At 39.2% G+C, this 5,068-nt stretch overlaps 1 long non-coding RNA gene across 2 annotated transcripts in view; it reads left to right on the top strand.

Annotated features, from left to right (window-relative positions):
* Positions 1-3,562, top strand: part of LOC102368787 — a 16,357-nt gene extending 12,795 nt beyond the window's left edge. The window contains exons 3-4 of one of the 2 annotated variants that reach the window (XR_323947.2): positions 2,588-2,660; positions 3,167-3,562. This is a non-coding gene — a long non-coding RNA (uncharacterized LOC102368787). Of the gene's footprint in view, positions 1-2,587 lie in introns of both variants that reach the window. The other variant, XR_003094295.1, reaches the window with a different exon arrangement.
* Positions 3,563-5,068: the final 1,506 nt, after the last annotated feature.

Raw genomic sequence — 5,068 nt, 5'->3', positions numbered from 1 at the left:
GGAATGCCACATTGTGAAAAGCTGCAAGAAGCTGAGAAAGAAGATATCAGTAAACTCGTCCAGTAAAACAGTTGATTTTATTCTGCATGTTGTCAGCCACTCCTCATCACAAGAGAGACAGTTAGTCAGTTTAGCTTTTACAATGCATAACAGGATCAAAATGTAAAAGAGAGTAAATCTTTTAAGTCTCCCTTCCCTCCTAGCTAATAGTGAAAGTGCTTTCACCGTAAGTATGGACAATCAAATACACCCCAAGTAGGAATGGGTGCAACTTGCACAGACTTGAAAAAGCTAACTGTTTAATAAGAATAATGATATGTTTATATACATAGCCTGGTCTTTACCCAAGCATAGTATTTTGGTGGGGGAAGGAGGGCATGATTAGTTAAATACCTTGTTGGTTTGATCCTCATTGACTATACAAACATTGCACTTCATATCTGAAACATGGCTGATCTTCATTTTCTGCTGAAGATGTTAATCAGAATATTTGACTATTTTTTGAAAAGTACAGGCTGTAAACTCTCTGGACAGCATTCAAATCTATATAACTGTTTCAGAATGAGTAAAGAGCACAATGAGGCCACGTGAGGCCAGCAATGGCTAGGGGAGAAAGTTTGGATTAGAGACTTCCTGTATGAAAAACATCTGTACTGTAACAGAAAATACCACACTTCTACTATCAGTACATTTAGATATTTGCAAAACCAGTCATCACAGGATATGCATGAAAACACTGTTCACCCAAAATTCCCTTTGACCTTGTGTGAGTGACCCAAGCATGTAAGATTGTCCTCTGACATGAGATTTTTCTTTCTTAAAATGGTTTGCCCTATTTAGTTAAGATGGGTACTTTAATATTAACTATCAAACAGACTCTATCTGTACATTAATATGCATGTGTGCACTTAGTCCTCTGATAAAAATTACAGTAAAAACATTTACTTTTACAACACCTTTCCCCATAAGATTGATTGTACTAACCTTGATGGCCTGAAGTTTTAGTAAAACTTGATCAGAAAGCAAATAGCTAATATCTTGGCTGTAAATTCTATGCTGTCATTCTAGTGACCTTCTGTGGATAAAGTGTAATTCAATTACTGTTTTTAGGAATGTGATGCATATACAGCTCACACCCAGTGAATCAGGAAAAGAAACTGAATTCAGTTCCTCAAATAAAAAGAGAAGCCATGACCATAGATTCAAAAGTTAAATATTAAAAAAAATTCTCAAAGTTCTGCTGCGGATATTTGATGATATTTGTAAAACTGTTATAAAGGGTAGTGGACTTTGCTTTTTTCTATTCTCACACATTATGTCAAAGAGGGGATCAGAGGTAGTTATAACAGTATGAGTGTCATTTAATAGGTGAGAACGCAGGCTCTCAGGATGATTTCCATTAAGTGAAATCATTGTGCCCAATCTTGATAATATCTCTCTGCTTACACTCCACATACCCTCCACAGACCCATGCATAAATAATATTAAGCTCATACTGCATATCCTTAGTTGTAGTGCATACATATTTATCTAATTTACGGAGGAGGAATACTAGCCTGAGAGGTTAAAAAAACCTCCTGTCTCATGACTACACAGCATGAATTACACTAGATTCTGGGTCAGAATATTCATGCTGAAGTTCTAATACTGACACCAACTCGAAGGAGGCAACAAAATCAAAGAAATATCCAATGGCTGCAAGTGTCACGAATAACTTAATAGAACCAATGAAATGTGGTTTAAAGAAATTGTTTCTTAATCCTTTAAATTATTCCATCTTTCTTTAACATGTTGCCTTCGCTTCTGTTTTACAGTAAAACTTCTGCACTTCAAATGCAATATTGTAAAAGCTATACCTATTTTGGAACGGATACAGAAAGTAAAAACCAAGATCATTTTGTAAATTGGATTTTATTTAGCAAAATATGACTAAACACAGGCAAAGTTAGAAATCATATATATTAAAGAACCAACAATCTAAGATTAAAACTTATGTTTGGAGGATTGTATCTAGGAAATAAGTCTAAAGGATGTAGAATGGATAACTAGAGCTGCTAAACACACTAGCAGGATCTTTGGACGTAGATGAAAAGGAAAATGTAGCTTGAATTTCAAAAGTTATAACCACTGCAAATAGCACTAGAGCAACTACTGTGTACAGCTCAGGTGTCACCTGAGAAAGAAAAAAAACAAAACAAAACTAGTGAAAACACTTATCCAGCCTTATAAGTGGCATTTTTTACACTTTTGCAAAATTTGTGATTCAATTGTTGCTGCAGTATGGATGCATAAGTTCACTAGACTGTACACCTAGAACTGTGCCCTTCTAGAATTGAGGCCTTTCACTGAGTTACACACCTTTTAGTTTAACTGAATCAGGAATGCATAAGCTTTTTTGAACAAGAGTTCACTATATCAGATGCTATCTGCTCAAGAAAGTTAATGAAGATTCAGTTCCTCCTTAAGGTGCATCTTTACTCTGCCTTCTGCCTGACCTCAAACTAACATGGCTAGCTACCTCTCTCTAGTCTTTACTTTGTTATTTCTATCCTATCCCCACTTATATTATCCTCTTTTGACTTTGCAGGAGGCAGCTTCTAAAGAAGGACTTAGAGAAGGGATGGATAATTGGATGCAGGTTCAAACCTCCTGTGGCCAAGGTGACCTAGAACATCAGTCTCTGGCATCCTCTGCAAGTTCCGTAACCATTGAGGTCTTGAGCCAAAAAACATGGGAGGGCTCTTCTCCTGTCTAACAGTTGCTAGTCATGGGATTTTGTCTGGTTACAAGTTTGTGACTTACACACATGCACAGAGTATGCATATGTAGCCATGTATCAGCACAGCCCATACATAGCTTCCTGCTACATGCTCAAGGCGGGTCCACACTGCCCATAGAATAGAACTGCAAACTGCACATACATGCTAAGAAAGCCACTTACACAACTGGAAAAACTACCATCTGAGCACACATACTGGAACAGGACTTCACGCTCGGTATCCAGTCTAAGCATAGAAATGGTGAGGGGAGAATGAGGAAAAGTTAAAAAAAAAATTACTCCTCTCCAAAACACCTATGGTTCTATAAGAGTAAGTGCAGCTAGTTTAATTGATGCACATCCTTATATAGGGCTGCTGTGAGTTTCTCTGGTCTTCTCTTGTTACAGAGGGGAGAGAAACCATGAGACTGTACCTGGCCGACTGCTGTCCTGCCTGTCAGATCCCTACTAGGAACAAGAGACAAGGAAGAGAAACAGTCCAAACATGGCTTGTCAAGGAATTGTACGCATTGGCACATTTAAAAAAATTGCATGTCAGACTCATTGCCAATGATCTACTGACTAGACACTCTACTATGTCCAATTGGTGCATCCAATGTACCTGCTACTGTGTAATTTCAGTGCATTTGGAAATTAGATTTATATGCTATAATTCTCTAAATACAATTTAATCTGTGTAGAACTAATACTGTCCTAAGAGTACCTTTATATACCTATTTTGCCTTAGCTAAGAGGAATCTATGTTTTACTGCTTCAGGGTAATGCAATCATTAAAATTTATGTTATGAGTGATTGTATTTTCGTCTATTTCATGTTTATGTATTCATTACTACTGTAAGTTTATTTTTCAACTGTCTATAGTTTTGGGATTACCATTTCATAGGATTTAAAACCCTAAATATGGAGTCAGGCTGGAAGCACTATTGTAAATCAGAGTAAAAATACATTTGTTTAGTTATTTTTGAATTATGGATATATACCTCAAATTTTGGCATGATTTCTTCCTTCTCTGTATCTCAGAAAATACCTTGTTGAAACACAAATTTTGACAAGGAATTCATTCTTTCTATGTGGTCACATGATGATAATTAATTATATATTTCATAACAATAGGCAGGATATGGTAGTTCACATACAAAAATTTGTATCATTGGAGACCAAATGAGAAATTACCAGTAGAAGGTACCTGAAATTATTCCCTGACATTTTGAATTCAACTTTGCCTAGGTCAACAAAGTATCAGAATGTGAAATTTCATTGTCATACCTGACATTCACAAAGTGGGACATGCATTCTTTTTTTTTTAAATATTGTATAGAAAAGATTAAAAACCTTGAAAGATCAGAGACCTTGACAGATACAAGCTTTTTAAAAAGAAGGGTGTGGGAGCAGTGACTGGTGCTTCAGGGATGGCTGCAACCCCATGCCTATCCTCCCCCTACACCTCCAAATGAGCAAACTGTATTGCAGGAGATGCAGCCATGGACTCGTTTTAAGTCTCTGAATCAGGTAAGAGTCCCCTGCCCTCCCATATGAGTGCCCTCTCTTTTAAAAGAGAAAATCCATTTTTTTATGTTTGCCATGGAAAAATGTGGTAAAACCCAGATTTTCTCATTTTAAGGAGAAAATGAGAAAAACCTGGATTTTCTCCTTTAAAAGAGAAAAATGCAAGAAATGGTAGGTTTCCCCTTGCAGTCTGGCAGAGTTCCAGTCTGCAAGGGACTGGGTGGGGAGCAGAAGGGCAATCAGCAAGGTTCACTATGTGCATGTGCACATGTACACATGCATATGACCACCAGGCAGCCTGGAGAGCATCTCTCCACAGGTAGGTGGTGGGGGGGGGGGAAGGGATTGAGGCCCTCGTAGTGAGGGAGGGAGGGAATTGGGCAGGGCTGGGGCTGAAGCTGCTGCCTTGCTGGGCTGGTGTATGTGGCTCGAGGCCTGGAGTCAGAATGCATGGCTGCAGGGCCCAGGCAGGGAGTGGCGAGGAACTGTGGGTAGCTTGTCTGGAGAATGGTTCCCCACCAATATATGCACTCATGGGGGACATGAGGAGCATGTGCCCCCCCCAGATTTGTACATGGGATGGGGGCAGCTGTGGGCTGAGGGTTCAGGCTCCCCACCCTGCTACCCTTCCCCTGGTGCCTCCACAACCCAGTGGGCACAACCCAGCATGGCATAGATTCATAGATTCATAGATGTTAGGGTCAGAAGGGACCTCAATAGATCATCAATTCTGACCCCCTGCATAGGCAGGAGAGAGTGCTGGGGCTAGATGCCCCCCACTAG

Source organism: Alligator sinensis, unplaced genomic scaffold, assembly GCF_000455745.1.
Source record: "Alligator sinensis unplaced genomic scaffold, ASM45574v1 scaffold67_1, whole genome shotgun sequence".
In the NCBI taxonomy this organism is placed as follows: domain Eukaryota; kingdom Metazoa; phylum Chordata; order Crocodylia; family Alligatoridae; genus Alligator; species Alligator sinensis.
Note: the sequence above shows the minus strand (reverse complement) of the source record. Positions and strands in the feature narration are given on the sequence as shown.